Source organism: Cynoglossus semilaevis, chromosome 15 (genome assembly GCF_000523025.1).
Source record: "Cynoglossus semilaevis isolate Cse_v1.0 chromosome 15, Cse_v1.0, whole genome shotgun sequence".
Taxonomy (NCBI): Eukaryota; Metazoa; Chordata; class Actinopteri; order Pleuronectiformes; family Cynoglossidae; genus Cynoglossus; species Cynoglossus semilaevis.
Genome location: NC_024321.1, coordinates 5,063,374 through 5,085,628, shown reverse-complemented (window position 1 = coordinate 5,085,628; position 22,255 = coordinate 5,063,374). Strand labels below are relative to the sequence as shown.

The following is a 22,255-nucleotide window of genomic DNA, read 5'->3' as shown; positions in this document are numbered from 1 at the left end:
GGACTTTGACTAAGGTTCTTTACCCATTAAAGGTGAACTACTGCCACTGACCTGGTATATTTTCACCCAAATAAACTAAATTCTATCTAATGAAACGGTAATCAAAATATTGACAGTTAAATACCAGCCGAACCTCAATATCGATATCCAATCTAAAATTCGCGGGTGTGGGTCGTTGCTGTTTAGATTAATTAGTAACACAAGTTTGTCAGGAATGATGCTGCTCGATCACAGAATAGGAGGCATTCTCTAATTCTCTGTCTCCTTTGGTTCCCTGTGTGCCACAGTGTTGATTCAAGGTTAATCTAATAGACACATTTACACTTCTTCCTCTCTACCTTGATTGAGCTTTGTATTTTCGATCTGCCGATCAGCAACTCTTGGTTTTCAAAAACAAAAAAAGTGAAAAGATTGGAGGTGATCAAACCATTTTGATTGCAGCTCCCACTCTTGTAAACCTTAGTAAATTGTCTTTAATTTTTTTTTCCAAAGCTCAGAAACGTCATGTTTTTCAACAGACTTTGACACTTTTGACATTAACCTTTTGACTTTTCTTTATCTTCTTTGCACACAATGAATACAACCTTTAATGTAGTGCAAACAACTCCACATACTGGCCTACTGTCTTCAGCTTCCATGTACTGTCCATCCTGCGAAAACATCAATATATTGACTGACACATCGCAACAAAATATTAGAGGTCATAATGTCACAACACTGTCTGTCAGAAAGCAGTGGTAAGTTTATTTTTTACAACTCAGCAACTCCTACCCATTTTAGAGCACATCTCAGTGAGCGAACACACGCAGTCCTGCGGGTTCCTACAGTCATAGAGTGTTGTTTTGGAAGCCATTGTTTCACCCGCACCAACTTTGGTATGTCCTCTGGGATTGTCGTGAAGGGCTACTTGAAACGACTTAAGAGGACAACATTGATCGATGGAGTTATTATTAAAAAGCTCCTCTATTAGTTGCATTCCTCTAATTTTGATCAATAACTGGGGTGAAAGTAATAACACTCCTGTTCTGTTTCCCATTTTCTGTCCCTCAGAAATCACACTAGGACGTCCTGTTATTTAAGAAGAGAAAAAAAAAGAATTCCAATGAATAAAATATAAGTGAAAATTGTATTTTTATATGAATAATGTAAGAGAGGGCATCCTGTTGGTGTCCACGTCTCAAGGTTAGACTATGTTCATTCCTCTGTCGAGCCTGCGCTTTGTTCCTGTTTGTTTTAAAATAAAAGGATCCAACTCTATTAAGTCTTCTGGGTTAGGAAACACATTTCTTCATCCAGCTCTACATTTACAGACACCTTCTGGTAAATCCAAAACTCAGCATGTAGTAATATGTTGAGTGAGGTGTACTATGAACGTGGAGAAACTGCTCAGACTTACCAATATACTAAAGCCTACTTGTTTTCAATTTTCATTATTTACTACTTCTAAACAGGGTAAGCAGCCCAAGAAATCTAATTTGGCTTAAGTAGCACCTAGTGCACCACGGCCTGTTAGAGGATGTCTAAAAGTTAAAGTTTAGCAATATTTTCTGTATAGGTACCAAGGCAAAACTCAGCACTTAGACATTTCTGTGTGTAATTACATAAAGCGCAATGTGATAAATTGTAACGAATCAAGCAATTACATTTATTTATTTGTTATTAAATTACATTTTTATATTTGTAATTTCTTTATGTTTTTGTGACATGATGTAAGTTAGGTAAGTTGACAAACAAACTTTTCACAGCTTTTAAACTGATATTGTGTGACGCTGTACACACACACAGAAAACTTTTACTTGTTGTGTATTTATCTGATCCTTTTGGAGAATATAGAGAAATCAATCACGGTACATCTTGGCCATATTTCTCTGTTCTGCGCACCGCAGAGGGGACATATTCCATTTCCTGTATTACTTTACAAGAAACCAAACCTTTAGTTACTGAGTATTGCTCTTTTTCAAATGACATTTTAGCCTGGAGAAGATTCATTCATTTATTTCAATTCAGGCATGAAAAAAGGAAGGGTGCTACAGTGTATAACAAATGTCATTGTTCACTCATTGCATGCTACGCATCCTCGCTTTTTTATTTAAAAAACATATGTATTTTGTTTCTATTTTTGGTAAACCCTTTTGAATGTCTGAAAAGTGTGAACTTTATTTCCCGAATCGTTTTATTAAAGATAAAAGAGAAGACATGGTGTATGCAGTATCACTAATGGCCAGTGGGGACTGGGATTTAATGAAGAACATATGAAGATAGATGGATGGATGTATGGATGGATGGATAGATGTATGGATGGATGGGGGATTTAAATAAAACCAGTTTACATGCAGTATACAGTCTACATTCATGCCTTTATTTGTGATATATTTTTTTTAATTTTCTGTCCTTCAGATAGTAAAGAATCCTTGGGCTCTTCCTGATCTGAGTTTTCACACAACGAGAGCTGTAAAGACACCAGGGTCTGTTTCTGCAGGTAAGTGACTCATTGCAATCTTCCTAAAACGAAACCAAATTATTACTTAACCGGATTCAATCTGTTATGAAAAATACAAATAAATAAAGCAAGATAATTATTTTCCCCTTTAGACACATAATATAATTATCCCCCTGGGTTTGATTTGCAGAAAGACAAAAGAAAAGAACTCAGGTGATTAAAAAATACCCTGGTCACCTGTGAACACAATATTGAGACAGAATAAGATAAGGTGGTCTCCCGCTCCAGTACTGTATCACTCTAGGTAAATTACAACAATGATAATTACAATAATGACTGGCTCACGAATGGAAGCTGCTCCAGAAAGTTGACCTTCACATGTATCTGTGTAATTAGTCTTCCAGCTGATAACGCTGCAGCTATCATAATTAAAGAGACGACTACAAAGCTCTGTTTTTTTTTTGTTTTTTGTTTTTTCATTCAAAATGACTGCCTTCCAAAATAACTCAGTAATTAATTGTGTGTATGTAATTAAAGTATATTCACACAATTGTGTTTTTCAGTTGTTAACAGACAGTCCTGGGACTAAATCTGGTTGCTGTGCTTATGGGTATTTATTTGCTACTGTAAAAACACCCGTGGGTCATCCATGTGACGCTATACAGTAGTTTACTGATTTATTAGTAAGTAACACTGAAAATCTTACAAGAAAAATAGCGCATATACGTATGTCATTGTTGAAATAATATGCTGAAAATACATATTATTTATGCCAAATGCTTTCTATAAAACTGGTTATGTGATAAAAAGTTAAGCCAGACAGATTTGTATCAAATATTTTAGAATTTGTATAATGTAAGGAATGGTAAATATTTAGCTAAAAAGACTGTAGATCTGGTCATATTAGCCAAAATCAATAACTTATACATTAAATAAGACCTAGAAAAACATTTGAGATTGGGTGATAAACACATCAGAAAAAGGATTTCCACAAAATATTGTAGCTTTTGGGGTTCCCTAAAATAGAGAGAGGGAGTGGGAGAGAGAGGGAGGCAAGCTTAGGTAAGATGAAACTAAAAAGGCAACAATTAGTAAATCAAGTTCATTAAATCTTGTGTGTGAGTCACTTCACAGTTCTGCTGCCTTATTGGTGCAAATAGCCTTTAGCATTGGCTAAATGTTCCCTATTAATTTTGTGTTTTTGCAGATTGAACTAATTGAAAGACAGTTTTCTGCTAATATATGTTGCTATTAGGCAAATTAAGTTGTTAATTAAATCCTTAATTAGCTGCCTAATTGGATTGTGCTAAAGCTCAGAGCATCATGGGTTAGTTTCTCCAAAACGTGGCATTCATTGGTTCGGTTTGTCTTTTTGTTTTAATAATGAAGTAAAAACCCAGAGGAGAAACAGTGAGACTCTGGTTGTAAAAGATGAACTGAAACAATGTCCAATTCCATCTGAATCCACTGATTCTCACTCTTCTTCTTCTCTAAGTACACAGTGATTAACCCAGTGTCAGCAGCAGAGACTTTGAAATGAGGAGCAGAAGGCCTTTTTATCTCTTAGTGAAATCATTTAATAATTGTAACATTTTTAATTGTCATATCAAATTTGAAATTTGAAACAGTTTGTTTTTACAAAGTCAAATTCAAATAAAGTTGGCAGTTAAATCTTATACTCACTTCCTTAAAGGTTTTGGAGTGTTGCTAAAATGAAGTTATATTACACAGTCGCATTCAAACTGAATAAATATCTGCAAAAACATTAAGTTTATAAGTTTTAACAGAAGATATCGTTTATCTTGCAAATCATTATATATATTTTTTATTTATATTTTACACGAAACCTTAACATTGTGTTTGTAAATTAGGTCATACTATTTGAGTAAAAACATATTTTGGTAGGACGCATTCCTCCCAGAACTCCTCAGAAACTTCTGAAACTTCTGCCAGCAAAGTCTATTAGCACTTTTAACGTGTCTAAAACAGATGGTAGCAGGGTCGTCCACAGACCTGTTTTTTTGTACCAAAGTTGAAAAGGGAAGAAAGTTCAGATGGTGGCATTTATAGGTCTGTTAAAAGACAACTTGACTTTCAAAGGCAATAAATGGTGTAAAATGCCAGGAAGGTAAAGCTGCAGTACCAGCTGTCAGACTCCAGAGAACACGGGGGAAAAAAGAATCTCTCAGTTGAAGGCTGGCACACAGGACAAAGAAATCTGCAGGTACAGATCTGTCCTCAAACAAAACACGTCCAAAATCGAACAACATCAGTTCATAGTGTGAAAAAAAATGTTTTTATGAGGGTACAGAGAAATCAACCTTCAACTCAGCTTTCAGGCTTCAGTGAGCTGAAGGTGAACGTTCTTTATCTCCTTCTCTCATGTTGGATGACCGACTGTCTCATTAAATTGGCATTTAATACTTTGAAGGACTGAGGCATTGTTTATGGTTTTACATGTGCGGCATTGTAAATGAACTAACATGATGATGTGATTCGATTCAGTTTAGTTCAGATTCATGGATGTTTACTATGAAAAAGAACAGAACAGAACTATATGTTTTCTCTTGACCGGTGGATCCCAAAGTGGGGGCGCAGGAAGGGGTGTGGGGAATTTAATTTCAACTTTTAATATTTTCTAACTTTCTCCAGTCATTTGTAATTTAAAAGTGACAGTGTGCTAGGATTGCTGACTGTCATGCTGAAGGTTCTGGGTCCTATTCCACATTCTGGTGGGATTGCATGAAGGGCACTAACAGTAGAACTGTTCCAAGCCTCTGTTCAGATTACTGCTGCTGTAAGCCTTGGCCAAACAAACAAATAAAAGCTAGAAGTGATTCTTCTTTCCTAGTCCTTTTCTTTCATTTTTTTATAGCAGGCGCTTTGAATATGTCAGAGTGGACCGAAGAAAAGGATTTTCTGAATGGCATCTGCTAAAAAGGTTATGGAGCCACCACACTGGACAATTTTAATAAAGCGTTTAACTGATTTCTTAGATTATCAGACTTATTTTGCTCATTTTAAACATGTTTTCTTTATATTCACATCTTAGCTGCTTGACTCATTTTAAGCTATTGTCTTAGCTAGTTTTTTTTTATACTAACATTTTGATATTTTGATTTGATTTGATTTTTTTATTTGATATTTGATTTCTACAGCCGCTACTTCTTGGCTGGTGTTCATTTATCAAACTGTTGCAAACTGTTCTTGACTTTTTGTCCTCTATTATTATAATATTTCACTGTTTATATGTCTGTAGCCATTTTGCTTTGATGGTCATTTTTGAGCTTTTTTGTTATGTTTTGCTATATTTGTGGCTAACTTTTGGCTTGGCAGATGCTAAAGTGAGGAAAAGGCTACAATGTTTTGCATGCATTTTACTTACACTGGACCACTTTTCAATAAATAACAATATTTTTTAGTTTTAGGAATTTATATTTATATATATATGTTTTGGAATGTTTGAAGAAGCAGTCATCTTGATGGTACTGTATAGGGAAAAACAGACGTCACGTGGATATTTCTGTACTATTGAATCTGGATGCCCATCGAAAAAGTTTGGACACCTCTGATTGTAACGAAACTTTAAAGTATATTCAGGGTATATGAGGTATATGTGAGTGTGTGTGTGTCTGTTTGTGTGTGTGCGCATGTCCAGTTTCTGCAACAGTCTGGACAGTTTTTCGTTTCTTCCAGAGCAATCATCCACATACAGACAGACAGCAGTGGCCAATCCTGACAATAAACCAGTGTATGTTCCACACTGTATAATATCCTCTGCTGTGAAACTTGCCTGTGTCTCCCCTGGAGCTGTGGCATGGTGCACATGACACCTCACTGGCCACTCACTGTTCTGCTGCTGCCGCTGCTGCCAGGTGGACTGACTGCTAGTTAGAGGCACATGAATGGATTTATCTTTAATCCACCATGTCTGACAGTCTGCTCAGCCAAGCTTTAGCTAAATAAAAAGAAGGCAAACAGTGAACGGGCTCAAATCGTAGTTTGCAGGAGCCTCAAACAGTCCATCAGAAATAACACGGCTGTGTCTAAGCTCGTGAAGCCTCCATTGACGCCTGGCTGCCTATGCAGATTTGCTAACATGATCTCAAGGGCTGACATGATGGATGAAATGAAAAAAAAAAAAATAGAATGGGAATGTTTATACAATGGCGGCAGCTCAAGTGAAGCCTTGCGCTGAATGACAATGTCAGTTTTAATATATGTGCATGCTTCGCTGCATAAAATGGTATATTCAGCCCCGGTTTATACAGTAAAAATGCAATGTGGCATCTCACAGCTGTCTGTAAACATGAGCATATGCAGAAAGGTAAAACGGAACTTGCTGAGGGGAATAGAAACAGGTGGAGCTTTTATTCTGAGCAGATTCTCGCTTGATTTTAAGGTTTCTCACTAGAATGATTCAGATCGTTTCCCAGAAATGTTTGTTTGTTTTTTTTTTTAGTTACCGCCTTTGTTTTTTTAAGGGTGAACAGACTCGAGGATAGAAGAAAAATTTAAAAACACGTAAAAGAAAAACTGCTCCTCTTGTGATTTTTCAGGCTATAATTAGGTGTCATACACATGCATTCGATTTAAACACAGTAACAAAGTGAAAAAGAAAAGCTTTCGCTCAGTTGTAACACTATTAAATTGAATACTATACAGTGTTCCAACATTTTTAGCATTTTTTTCTTAGTCTAGCATAAAGTCATATAACAAATGGTACGAGTTACTTCACTGGGACAAGTTGTAGGCATCCAGTTTGTATTTATTAGATTTCAGGGGTGATGTAGAAGTCACACAAAACCAAAGGAGCTTATAGCTTTAAGGCATAGCTGTCAAGCTGTCACAGTAAAGCACAACACAAAAATAGCTTAAACTATTACAAATAGAAACCAGAACTAGTGTAAAAATGATTAAAAATCTACATGATATATACAGTACATAAAAAAGCAATACAACCTCTTAAAATTCTCCCTAAAAATAAAAATAAGCCAGAGATGACTAAAAACCAGGTACATTTTCCGGAGAAAATATTAAAATGGTAGATATACTATATACAAGGTAGAAACTTAGTGTAGTTTTCTAAGTATAAAAGATGTTAGCTCTAAACTAGCCAGGAGTTACAACAACACAGCCAAAAGTAGCTTCACTAGTGAGAAAACCATAAAAGTAGAGCTATCCGATTTGCCAATATTGTCCAAACACTTCATTCCCAATTCCAATATCACTGATACCGATATAGTGGGGCAGTGGCAGCTGTTAAGTGTTGCCTGGTGATTAAAACTGTGTTTCTCAATTATTTTCTGCCTCGAAGGGGACAGAATTAAAATACTATTGAGCGCCTAGTAATATTTATTAATTTATTTATCTGTACAAACGACTGTAAGAGTTGGTGGCACCAGCATTCGGCATGCAATCCTCTCATTATCAATGTAGATCAATAAAATAAGCTAGAAAGCTAGTGGCCAAGAGGCAATGTCTCTGTCATTGGTGTGGAACCCCAGGGTTCACCTCCTGGGCAAGACTGAATCCCGGTTAGGATGGCTGGTACCTTCCATTGGACTCACCACCCACAGGAAGGTCCAGGTGTTGGTACGGTGCAGTGTGATCTGGGTGGCGGTCATGGAGACTGCTGCCCCCGCGACCCAGTAACGCATAAGCAGATAAAAATGGATGAATGGATGGATGGCTACAATGCTGCCATCTAGTGACTAGAGGCTTGTTTACCATTCATAATGTTCTATGTTTATATGTTATGAAGGAGTTAACAGTTATGTTTATGTGAGTGGGAGTGAGGAGACGTGGTGAGAGTGTTTGTATAAGAAAGACAGAGTGCAGAGAGTGTAAGAATAGGAAAAGACGTTTTTGGAGAAGAGTTGTGTTTCATCAAGTTCTTCAGAGCACTGAGGCATCTGACTGGTTTGTCTCCAGGTCGATGCACTATTTTTAGAGCAGTCGTCATTTCGCGAAACCCAGACATTGCGTTATCAGTTTTTCATTATGGGTGTAAAAACCAAACCGATTTTTACAGATATTACAAATGCTAATATCAGGCCGATAATATCAGCTGATATTGTTGGACATAAAACCACAACATTTTTCTTAGACACAATGTATGTATATAAACCATTTGACTAGTTGGATTACTCTCAAAGAAATGGGGTCCAGGCGATGTAAGGCATACATGTCAAACTCAAGGCCCGGGGGCCAAATGCCGCCCGCCAAGTCATCTTGTGTGGCCCACAGGAGCTTTAAAAGCACCTGGTAAAGTCCAGTTGATGTCTAGTTGGGGACCCCTGATCTATACAGTCTTCCATTTATAACTGGCCCTTCATGGGGACCTGTATTGCTGATGTGGCTCCCGGTGAAAATGACAATGTTTGACACCCCTGATCTAAGGAAAGCTTTAATTTAGTAGAAGTTAGAGACAGCAGCTCTCTGCTGCTGACTGTAGTCAGCACTGCTCCTCATAAAGAATTGTGACTTGTCCACTTGATCCACTTGTTTTTTTTTCTGCAAGGAAATCACAAACAATATCTGAAAATCAAATGCAGTCTTATTTTTCACATACTGTAAGTTGAAAAATGATTTCTTCCCCCCTCAGAAATCAATTTGAATAAAGTTGAACAAAGACCTCCAGAGCACATCGATGCCAGGGGAAATGATTGGGAGTTATATAAGTCTGTGCTGCCCTTTTCCTTTGTGCTGTCACCGCTGATGAATTCAGAAATGCTACTGAAGTGCTGCTTGTGTGTGTGATAAAGCCACTGTCCTGGCCGTTTCCTCACAGATGAAAATCCTCATGAGTGTCCTAATGCAGCAAAGTCAATCACACTGTAATTGTGCCTGTGATCCAGAGGATGGGGCTGACACATTAACCACACCTACAGTACGTTGTTGTTGTTGTTTATGTTGTTCTGCTGCTCCTCTGTTTATGCAACAGTGTGTATAATGATATGAACTGCACTCAGGGCTGTGCATGGCCAGGCTGATTACACATGCAGCTGCAGTGCATGTGAGGAAACAATCGTGGTTGAAACCAGTATAGTTCAGGTATAGTCGACATCCTGCTGATGTGTCTGAGTGGTGTGAGTGAACGAAACACTGCTGTGAAAATGGAAATTAGATGCACAGTCTGTATGACTTAAATGTTGTGGGGTTTTTTTCTTTCTTTTTTCTCAAAAGAATGTATTCTATTCACAATCCTTAATGCAACCACAGGGTCTTTAAACTTTGAGATGAGCTGGAAAAAGAGCAACGATTTGACACACCCAGTCTAAAGGTCAAAATGAAAAAAAGGTGGTAAAATATTTAGCAACATAAGCTTAAATTATCCAAACTAGTCGTAAGTCAGTCAAGATTATTATAAAATCATGTTCAATTTGGTTAACAATAGCAACAAGTTTGCTACCGTTGATGCCCAAATTTTCTTGACTGGAAGAAAACACATATGTTATGCTTACATAAACATAAATACAAAAGCCTAGATATTTTCTTTTTTTCCTTTACCCTTTAAAACCAATGTTTAACTACATCTACAGAAGTAAAACATTGTCTATATTTATGTTCCAGCAAATCTATCTGTAAACGTGTATATATACTGTATACTGTATACACGTTTCAAATTATGTTTACAGTTACCCTGAGAAATAGGTTAAGTTAGAAGAACTTACAAGAATAAATGTTTAACATTTAGCCCTAACAAATCTAAAACCAAAACATTTAGCAGAATATGTGAAGACAACCCTCCATGATTAGCTAAAGACAAAAGAAATGTAGCCTTGAAAGCTAGTCCACAATTGTTATTGTTCAAGATGACCCATGAGACCCATTCTAAAGAATCATTGATAATTGCTAACACTTAGCTGATGGGTTAGCTTATAAGATGAAAATGCAATAGCAATTAAACATGATAACTACGTAGTTCTGCATAAATAGTTAAAAGATAGCAGAAAAAAGCAGCCAATTAAGGTAAAGGTTAGCCTGAAACCCAGTGGTTTGAATAATGTCATGAAAATAAGATGTACCGAGACTGATCCACTGCAAAATGGAAAATGTCAATTTCTTCCACTAACACTGGAACAACCCTATCCTCAAACGTCAGAGAAGGATTTCAGGCAAGGTTGAGATGATTTGGAGTTGGAGACTGACAATAAAATAAAATAAAAAATGTTATGGTAAATGTGTCACCAAAACAGCTCAGGTATTACTCTGGAGATTTAAAATTCCTCTTCATGCATAAGAGAGCAAGAAGAGACACTTTTCTCCAGCATAGGCAGGGACACGTCTGTCTTTTCTTTTCCCTCTGTATTCCCTGCTGCCTGAAAAGTCCTGATAAGAAACCCAGAACACGGAATCTGGGAACGAGGAAGAGGAGGAGGAGGAACCTGAGCCAGCTGAGGGAGGATTCAGGTTGTATGATGGAGTCACTGATTACCTATTTTCATGTGTTTTTTTTTTTTTTTTGTTTATTTATTTTTATTTTTTTCCTCTTCTATCTCCCCTGCTTTAGCTGTCTGGTTGCAACAATGGTGCCTCTCAGTTTTTCTCAGGTGTCTAATGTCAGCATGGAATTATTGCTGTCATTGTATCAGGGCTAAGACGTGTTGTTTTCTCTCAGAAGCAGAGACTGTTGACTCTGAAGGTTACTGTAGGAAAATTGTTTGTTTTTTGCAACAATTTAAAAGAAAAATGTATAGTTTATGAGTTGTTTTGGCAACATTTTAGATATACTATTTTGGTTTGTTTGTTTTTGGTCGGGTAACCTTTTTTTATTACTATTCACTTATTTAAGTATTTCTAGTCCAAACCCCAAAAAAAACTTTTTTAGTTTTGATTAATAACTTAATTTAAGCTACAGTTTTAGCTAGCGTCAATTAGTGAAGCTAGTCTAAAGATTATCTGTAGCTGTTTGAAGTACTGTGTACACTTTTAGCTGTACTGTTAATTCTATTGTTAGTCCATTTACAATTTTTTGATTTTTTGCAGTTGACATGCATTTTTTTTTTGTATGTAGGCCAAATATTATAATACCGGACAAATAATGAAGGAGTAAACATTTTGTCAGAGGTAGATTGATTAATAGCATTTTATTTTGGAATTGAATAGTTTTTTTTTTCTAAATCAAACTGTGCCTTTCCCACCATTTTTATTTTTTCTTACATATCTTAAACTTTAGGTTGGTAAAGCTAGTTTGTGTGCTTTTTCAATTACCTGAATTCAAATGAATCAGATATGCTAAATCCTAAAAGAACATCTGTCTAATTTAAAAAGTGCATAGAACAAATTCATTATTCAACTGCAGTGAATGTTTATGACCTATAAACATACAGTACTAACATATAGCTCTATTTACATTCAGGAAAAGGCAGCTTTTAACTTTTCTTGTTGACACTAATTAGAAAAACAAATTAATATATGGATGACAGTGTAAATTATATAATGTTTGTCTTCCGTTTTTCTTTCAGTTCACATTATACTGCAGACATTAAAATGTGCAGTGAGGGAGAAGGCAGACTGTATATTTTTGTTATTGTCGACATCCAAAGCCCAGACAGAGAATGAGTGACAGAACCCACCTATGCAAGAGTCAGTCTCCTAACACATTCTGACTTCTCTCTGTGTGTGTGTGTGTGTGTGTGTGTGTGTGTGTGGCAGCCACAGCCAAGCCTATTATTTTGACTCAGTTCCCATGGTCCTAAATATATTCAGAGATGTTTAAAAAGGCACAGTAATATAAGGAAACTGCCTGACAATGTAGTTTTTAACAACGCTTCATGTGCACAGACAGAAAAATGCTGCATTTGTCGCTGATTATTTCCAGTCACACATTAGGTGAACTAGTGAGCAGAGCAGTATATGTGGAAGAACATGTCACTCAGAGCAGTGCTGTTGGTTCACTGATGTATATTTAATAGTTTTTTTGGGCAACACTGTAGAACTATGGCACAGAGGAATAAGTTATAAACTCCAGCTCTGCCTGCAAAGACCAAACTTGACAACAGTGAATTTCTAAACAATTCAAGTCAAAGTTCCTAAGGCCAAAGTTTAGTGTTGTGCACAAATATAATTTGTGTTTATTAAGCTCCCGTCTATCATTACAATCTCATTAATCCAAATTCTACATAATGAGATTTCCTTTTTGCAATTTTAGAACATTGGTTTTGATGCCATGTCTTAGATGCAAACCCAAAAGTCAATGTGAAATTTTTGGTGGGGGTTATTGTGTCAACAGGAGCAAAGAAAGACTAGAATTTTCAAGTGGCTTTGAAAATTACTAGGAGCTAGTAACAAGTGGATGGTTATTCCAGACACATGTCATGCTTTGATTTTTATTTAACCTTTTTTTTTTTATTGGATTCGTAGTCATTGATAGGTGTTAACATCATATCAAGCTAATGTGTTGTTTTCCTATATTTCTGCTATTGCATTTAGCTACTCTTGGCCCAAGACTGTTATTTATCTAGCAATATTTTTTACTAACTTAAATTTTACCAGAGTTTACTTTTGTTTTGTTAGTTTTTTTTATTTTATTTTCTATATTTAATAAATAAAATGTTTAGGGTTTATTTTTGTTTTTATACCCTTCTGATATCTTTAAGAGTCTTTTTTTACCGAGCTTTCATTCACCTTTGGTTTAAATTGGTTACTTGTATCTTACTTTGCTCTACCTTTGTTATCTTGTGGCATTTGCTATGTTAATTTCAAGTCTAAAGACATTGAGCTGACTCTTTTCCTTCTAACAATAGACTTGTGAAAGAAATGTTGACCTTTACCAAGTCTGTTAGCATGGAACACTGGGAGATTCTTCACAATTCTTTCTCTTATCTGTGTTGGGTTGAACAGTTCAATGGTCGAGCGGGTTGGTTTCCTTTAAATACTACTTGAGGAAAAGTACTAAATAAATGCATTGCAGTACAGGGGAGTGAATACGCATATGCATGACAGTCTAGAGCGTTTCAGTAATAGCATCTGGCCCTCGGGTATTTAAACATGCTGTAATCTGCCCCCCGTCCCTCCCCCGCCACGTCCCTGACTCCCCGCCCGCAATCCAAAGGTGCAAGAGTTTATGAGGGTGAAGAGCCTTTGAAATTGACTTTGTATCTGTGTTGTTAAGAGGAGAAAGAATAACACTGCAATGCCTCACTTCCTGTCTCTCCAAGGGAATTCTGCTGCCTGTCAGGGATCCAGACAACTACCTTATTAATTAGCCTTTGCAGCTTTAGGCCAACCTGCTAACCCATTTAATGAGTAAATAATTGCTTCTCGGGTCTAATGTCATCATGTCTTTTATTAATATGGGACGTTATCTCAGAATTACTCTTCAGCCCTCAGAGTGCTCAAAAACAAATTTGGAGCAGAAGGGGAGGTGGCCCCAAGGTCCGTCTTTAGGCTATAAATCTTGGAGGACTGGTTCCAAAAATACGAAATCATGATTTGATTCCTCTAGGATTTTTTTTTAATTGTCAGAAGACTTTTTGACAAGGGATTGTTATCAAATAATTGGAAAAGTGCGTCCAACTTCAACTTCATCTTCTGAGAACTGGTACAGACACATGAAATCTCTACCTCGGCTCAGGGTTTGGACGGGTGCTGGAAATCCTTAAAAGTGCTGAAATTCCAATGTTGGGTGTTTTGAGGTAAAGAAGATAGGACAGTAAGTAAATAGGCTTTCAGATACATATATACTACATATACCCATGCAATATATGAAGAAATAACAATGGTAATATATGTTTAACATATTTGGTGATTATAAATTATAATTACAAGTGTTACAAAATGCATTACAACTGTTGCATCTCTTTTTTAACGTATTTTTTAAATTAACTGAATTAAGTCATACTAACCAAAAAGGGCTTTATTTGGTCCATGATATCCCTAAACAGCGGAAAGGTTTATTGCTGAGTAAAAAATAATTTATAATGCAGTGGTCTCTCTTGAACAGAGTGTAAAAGATTACACAAAAAATATTTGGAAATAAAAATGTAAAACAAGAACCAGGCAAGAACTCTTTTGCAAAATAATATCAATGTCCTGATTTTTTTTCTTGATGTAATGGTAATGTGCCAAAAATGTCTTCTTATGCGTGAAACCAGTGCTGGAGTGGAACTTCACGAGGCTGCTGACTTCTGCTAAACTTAGGACATTTCTTCTGGCAAAAATTCAACATTTTTACCCTTAATATTTTAACTTTATTCTCAGAAATTGAGAAATGTATCCTCATAAACCTGCAACATTATTCTTATAGTTATTTTTTTATAACAGTGGACCTTATATATGAAAAGCTTTAAATAAATAAGGATAAAAATAAAGAAAAACAATTATTAAATAAGCCTACATAATGTACTGTTTATTTCATGACTGTTCACTTAAGTTTTATTCAAATATTTTTAACATAAAAATATTATTAAAATAAATAATAATTTCAAATTGACTTTTGAATTTATGCTACTTTTCAATATATTCATCTCTATGTAAAATATGTATATATCAATCATCAATGTTATATCAGTGTTTCTCATTAAAATGTCACTTCATTTGCAGTAAAAGTGTATTTAAGAATGTACATATTGTTGAAGGAAAACACATTAGAAAATTATTTAATTTTTAAAATATGTGTGTAAATTCAACAGAAACCTATTCCGCCTAATTCGTCTGTCGCTCTTTCACCCGTTACGTCAGGCGTCACTTAAACATCATGGAAAAACACAGCTCTATTTCATGTAAAACACATACGCAGCGTGTAATTGTTTTTATTACAAACACTAATGACCGTACAGAGCACAGAAAGTCAGTGTCAGCGTGATAAATAGCTGTTTCTGTCCCCAGGGCCACACTATGATGAGGAGCAGGGGTAATTCTACTCACTGCTATCATTTTACATATCGACTCCAGTGTGGACCATCCTCTGAGGCCTGAGTGGCTCCATGCTAAGTGAGTAACAGTCGTTTCTCTTTCCGTTGGAAATCATTAACCTGTCTTTGCTGCTCTATAGCTTGTTTGTGATTGATGCATTACAAATCAATGCAGCTTTTTATGATGTTGATATCGTCACTGCAGCAGGCTCCACTGTGTATTTACTCCGTGTCGTATGCATGCACATCGGAGTCTCCGCTGCAGTCATTCGCAAGTTCCTAACTAAATGGATCTGCAGACTCTGTTACATGGACTCAGTATCGACTGCAGCTGTGAGTGTTGGTGTGAACGCTTTTATTTGTTGGTACTGTGTTGGTGTATGTGCATGTGTCCAGGAGGAAGCATGTCTCTGGTGCACAGCATGGACAGATGGTTAGATGGAAATGTCCATCTGAGTCCTTCAGGGTATTTTACAACTATTTTAATTGGTACTATTGAAGTGAATCCTGCAGTGTTTACCCCCTTGGTGCAGTTCCATTTAGCTTAGTTAATGTCAGTCTGAGGGTTTGGATCCAACAAACACTTTCCCTTTTACATCAAAGTGCTGGTCCTGGACCAGTTCAAAGATGACTCTGTACTCCTCTGGTATGAATGTCTTCTGACACACCTGCAAGTGGTACATGTACTCAGTGAAGATAGAGTATTTCAATTGTTTTTATACACTATAATGGCAAATTAAAGCTGTGGTAACAAGCAAAATGTATCTTAAAATTGGGAAGTGAAATATTGACCTTAATGCTGTGGATAAAGGACCAAACACATTAATTGTATCTATTAACAATTTGTGGAGTATTTAAATACGTCTGTCTGTGCCTTGACTAAAACCACAGACCAGTATTTCCATTAAAATTGTAACTGATTACTTACATAAACAATGCCCTTAAAGGTTTATGGTTTATGGACAGATATTTCTGAAATCGGTTTTCCTTTATTGTAGATCTGTTTGAAGCAAAATAGATGATAAAGCATGACAGAGACGGAGTGTTTTAGTTCAAACTCAGTGTGATTGACCGATGGATTCGTTTTAAGAAGTTGACAGACCAAAGTTTGGTAGAAACTACAAAAATAAATACAAATGTTTTTTGTGCAAGACTCCAGCAACACATTGTTATGGGATTAAGTGGTGAAAATACTCCATGTGTTTTCATTCAAAAATATGCCCGAGATTACATCTTCCTCAGTCTGGCAGTTTCCTGTGCTGTGGGAGAACAATGTCCTTTGGGCTTAGGCTGAACTCGACAGCATTCAGAGTCGAGTCCTATGGTAATTGGCTAGTGTCTGGGTCGTGATCACATCAAGCATCAAGCCCCTGACATGTGCAGGGAGGTGCTCAGGCCCTGTCACTGCTGCCTGCAGCCCTGGTTAAATATTAATTCTTCGGGTCACTTTCACATTCACTCGGATTTTTCTGCTTTTTCTTTCTTATTGTGTAACCAAAATAAATGTACTTGAAAATCCAATATAGAGTCGAGATTCAAGCAGTTTCTGCCATAAAGTCCTTTTAAATGGCAAGGTAATGACAATAAGTTCATTTGTAAATAATGCAGACGAGGAAATTAGCCTTGAAATGATGCTTATTAGCAGTAACAATGGTTTTAGTGTCAGCACTGAGACCATCCTATCCTCATCAATGGGTTTTTTACGACTCGTTCCACGTTCACTCAGAAACTATTATGAAAGGAAACAATTTCTTTACATTTTGTTTCTGCCTGAATTTTCATCCCACAGTGTTTGTGTTTACAATATGTTGCACTTACGATGAGTAAGTTCAGTATATAGCATATACACCAATGTAGTTTATGCCAAGCATATAGTTGATTTTATGATACATAATTTAGACGTGAAAATGATCTATAAAGGAAAAACATGACGGGAAATCAAAGGACGATCTTTCTGAGATGATCTGTCGTTCTGTGTATGGATGAAAAAATCCAGATAGGTCACTCAGATGAAAAAGAAACATTCAGCTATAATTTGTATTAACTCTGACAGAACTTTTCACTCCGACTTCTTTGCTTTTGACCTCTGCGAGCACACCACAGCGCACTGTCCGTGATGATAATTCGTGCGGAAGGCTGTTGACAAGTTGCACTGTGTGTGTGGACAGTTGTGAAACAGAGAGAGAGACAGAGGAAGAGGGAGAGAGAGAGCAAAAAGCTGTGTTTCTGAGGTTCTTGTTGATGTCTAACAGCTATGACAACAGCTGCTTTTTGACTGGCTGGTTATGAAGCAATTTGTCACGACTCCTGACAACTTAGTCGAAAAAACCAGCAGCAGAAAAATGTAAGTGTCAATGCAGCCTTTGTAACTCAGATAGACAGCAACAAGTCGAGGCGTGGTGGAGCTGCTGCAGCTGGTGGCGGCGGCGGCGGCGGCGGTGGTGGTGCTGGTGGAGGCTGAGTTCTGTAAATGAATGAATTCTTGAACTGTCCTGAAGGGCTGAGCCCTGTGAATGTTCATCTTTAATGCTCTAAGCCAAAACGTATGAGTGATGGACATTTAGAAAGTAATTTCTCTTCTGGGAGAAATTACTTCAATTACTCTTTTTGACACCAATGTTGAGAAAAAGTGGAAGAAAAATCAGTGAAACCAAGTTGGCTTTTTGGTGGGTTTTACTGACTTCTTTACTTATAGCTATTTCTACACAGCTATAGTTCGGGTTCCAACAGCATAAGGTTGAACCTTTGAATGAGGTCAAAAAATAAATTGGTTTTGAAAACTCAAGGTAGGTTTCCAGTCTACCCAGAAAACAAAAAATAAATTGGTTTTGAAAACTTAAGGTAGGTTTCCAGTCTACCCAGAAAAGTAACAGGGATGTGAATAAAACTACGACACTTTACTGAAAGCTTAATCAATTAGGGTTGCATTAATGCAAATATATTTGCCCTTCACACTTGTAGCCACTGGGGGCAGTGTTGTCACAGGTCTCTCTTTACTGAAGCGTCTTCTCCCACCATATTTAAACATTTACTAACGCAATACGTTTACCACAGTTGTTGATAATAATAATGTTTTTTATATATAAACAATTAATTAATTAAGTCTAACATTAACAGAAAAATACATGAATGAAGCTTTTATTAATAACCTGCCTCCGTGTTCTTAAAGTATATTTAGACCTGCAGTAATGACATATATCTTTATAGTTTGAAATCTTTCAGCCTTCTGGCACTGTGTGCTGCATTTATCTCTGTTAACGAAAGAAGTATTCCTTTTAATAAACAAGACTATTAGGTTTAATTAGTTAGCTCTGCCAGTGTCTCTGCTTTATTGGTAATTGATTCTGAATGTCAAAGACAATTTGCCGTGACACACTACACTGATTAAAATATTTCTATTGCCATGTTTAACACTGGAATTTTGAAAACAGTCAGTACTTTGTTTCCCCACAACCAGCCACACAATCTGAAAGAAGATACTAACACTAAGAAGAATTATGCAAAGATTGGATCATTGTGTGTCTTATCTTAAGAATAGTCTGTTTCCTTTCCTAAAAAAGAGTCTCAGGTAAGCTCAGGTATGGTTAACACAAAATTGCCAATAATGACTTAGCTGTCCTAGGAAAAAAAAAGTTTTTTTATTTAAGGTCACCTAGTTGATAGCGTTTGACTGTTTTATATATTTTATTTCTTTTTCTCTCTCTGATCATAATGCGGATTATTAGAATTGTTCGGTGTTGTATTAAGGTAGCAGACCATCATATTTTTTTTAAATTGTATTCTGAAGAGTGTAATTTGTCAGTCATCTTTTTTTCCAACTTGTGAAAAGTGTTAATCCACACGCTGAGCTCCCTCCAAGTCCTTTTCATTGGCTACAAAACCTAAGGGATGTCTTTTAAATTGAAGGCCATTTGCACTCATTCATACAAAAACACCTGTGGGTTGTATGATTAATTAATGCTACATTGAGAATTAAACATTCCCAAATGTCACACAGTGGACTTTGACACGTACCGATTCAAATGTTACATTTGGCCAAGGTAATTTTCCCTTTTTTGCATGGTAATAGTAAATTAAGTCAGCCTCAGTATATTTTGAGCAGTGGTCGCTGTTTTACCACAGCTTCCTCCAACACAACCCATTCAATTGAAGGTAATTAGAATCAATGAAAAGGGAATTATTCAGAAGATTGAGACAAACAGCTAATCTGAGCTCCACAATTGAATTGTTTTGTTGGCAATAAAGTGTCCAATCAGGGCTGGACACCTCTCCTCTCCCTGCTGACTTCAGGTACCCGAAGACAATACATACTCATTTGCTTAGTAAAGATTTTTTTTTTTTTTACCATGTTGATTTTCAAATTCAATTTAGAGCCAATTTCTCGTCGAGGAACAGAAAAGGTCCTGTGGATTGCTGAGAGGATTGCAGTCGTTGTTCCGAGCATTGTTTTCTTTCAGGTTGAAGAGAGAATTATTGATTTGGATTCAAATGAAGCTGCTGTTGAAGGCAAGTGGTCCATTTGTTGAAGCCTGCTGGCGTGCATCACTTCAGGTAATGGGGAAGCATAATGAAGCATGTTAACTCTGCGTTACATCATCATGGAAGTCGTCAGTGGCGGCACTTTGATTGGCAACTGTCTCTGAATCGATGGCATTGACTAACATTTATGACTCTCCATCTGTTTTATTGTCAGGCAGTGTGGGTTTTTTCAGTAGGTGGGAAAACCAGACATAATCTCTTCCTCTGTCATGTTTTCCGACAGTTTGTGGGGCGTCATTGAGTATGTGTGCTGCAGTCATTTTCAGTCGTACAGATACAGATGGTACAGATGATGTTAGCCTGTAGAACAGGAGGGCAGAAGGTTCAAATCCTGGCCATGTCATGCAAAAGATGTGGAAATTAGTACCTGCGGCTTCTCTTCCCACCACACACCACAATAAAAATAGGTATCAAAAAGCTACTCTACTGTGTAATGGACTATCCTTCCACTTGGCGGTGCATGACCTGAGCATGTTTAAATCATGGCTTGAGGGTCAATGGTTGTTTACCACAAACACGTGCTTTCTTACAGATTACTTTTATGGCTCTTCTTTGGTTAGGTAATACATTTTTAATTTCTTCTTTTTCTCCTACCAAACTTGAAAGACAATTTTGAACCAGTAGGTGGCAGTAATGCTGCTAAAATGATGTTACCTGATGTAAAAAAAGCAAGGTTTAGATCACAGAGATTAGCAAAGGAGAGGGATGACATTTAGTGGTAAATTTCAAAACGGAATCTTTTTGGAATATAGCCTTGCAAGTTTGAGATCATTTGAAGCAAGACTGCAAATGTTATTTTTAATTTGTGGTTGTGGTTTATATGCTGCATGAGAAGTACATATTTCAAATTGAATACTAACCTCTTACAAAAAAGCCTCTAAAATATTCTTTTTACAAATATATTCTATCTTTATTTTAGTACACAATTAATGACACGACATTTTCAAAAATGTTTGAACTCCCTTTTACATTTCTCATAAGTACTCTACAGACAGTGTTAACTCATCTTGCCAAATTAACAGTCTGACCATGTTCCAATTGTAGCACACCCGGCTACACCAAGTGCCAATAAGCATATATATGTAAATCCATAGGTAAAAGGCCAGAATTGTGGTTGGTGCACAAAAGCGGATGACGTGGCACCGAGATGAAACAGATGAGTTAGTCCCTCCCGTGAGAGACTATCCTTTAGATCTTTAATTAGGGCAGAGGAAGATAGGAAAATGTAATCAATCCTCTTACCTCTGAGGCTTCAGTAGTGGGAATATGCAATAATATATATTCCCAGGGGGACTCATGTTCATCAATATTCTGTTTTAATAAAGCATCTTTGTAATAATAATATAACAAGTTGTTGCTCACCAAAATCTGGTCTCCGTCTGAGTGTACCCTAATTACTGTTAATTGTAAGCAAAATGATGATGATAACATATAATAATGAAGTCATGTAATAGCTCTGACTCGTCACCAACAAAAATATGCACATTGTTTTATGGTTCAATTGAGGTCAACACGTTTTTCTACTTTGGGAAGTGATGCTAAAAGTTGTCACGGAGCCACTTGCAGTTTACGAGGATACATCAAGGTTGCGTTGTAGTCCTTATTAATTCATGCCAGAGATTGAAGCCCCCCATTTTTATGCCATGAGACATTTGGGATAACTTTAATTTATGGAGTACAGAGAGAGCTGCTGCTCTGACACAAGCAGCAGGAGGTCTTTGAAAAATCGGGCGGCACATTGCTGTAGAAGAGCTTTGAACATCTCCCCCTGAAGCAGGACAGGAATCAAAAGCAGAGGCAAATGCAGCTCATTGCACCGCAGCGTTCCGTATCCAAAAATTCTCTCCCCCCTATCATTATCCTTCAACATATTCCTGTTAGCTGAGATGCATTTTTATTCCTTAGATTTTAGCAACAGGCAACTCCACGTGGATATTCTGTTAGAAACATGTTGATTCTTCCAAAAAAGCAGAAAGATGTCACTGTTCCAACTGAAGCAGTTTAGATTTCCATAAATTTAGCTGCGCGGTTAATTTTAGCTGTTAAAGACTGCGAGTTGTTGCCGTATCTAGCTCGGTGCAGTTTGACCTCACTGCTACCCCCTGCTAAGCAACAAAGATGTTGTTGTTCTTGTCAGACGCTCAGTGCGCCTAATTAGAGAGGATCTAAAATTGGTGAGAACCAATACCATCGCTATAGGTAGTCAAAAAGGAGAAGGAGGGAAAGAAGGAGGTGGAGACGGATGGTGTGGGGGTTTTTGCCTCTTGTCAACATGGAAACATTATTCACTTCAAAGCATTTTTACACATATAAACTAAAAACAACTGTGGCAGAACTTCATGTGGAGGTACAAGGTGATTTGTCAGATGAAGGATGTGAGATTCAGCTTGTTCTGCTCATGTCAGAGTGATAAGGA

General features: G+C 36.9%; 1 long non-coding RNA gene across 1 annotated transcript in view; it reads left to right on the top strand.

Moving 5' to 3' along the window:
* Positions 1-2,270: 2,270 nt before the first annotated feature.
* LOC107989708 (uncharacterized) overlaps positions 2,271-22,255 on the top strand; it is a 60,247-nt gene continuing 40,262 nt past the window's right edge. The window contains exons 1-2 of the long non-coding RNA XR_003051941.1: positions 2,271-2,479; positions 15,275-15,379. This is a non-coding gene — a long non-coding RNA (uncharacterized LOC107989708). The remainder of the gene's footprint in view (positions 2,480-15,274; positions 15,380-22,255) is intronic.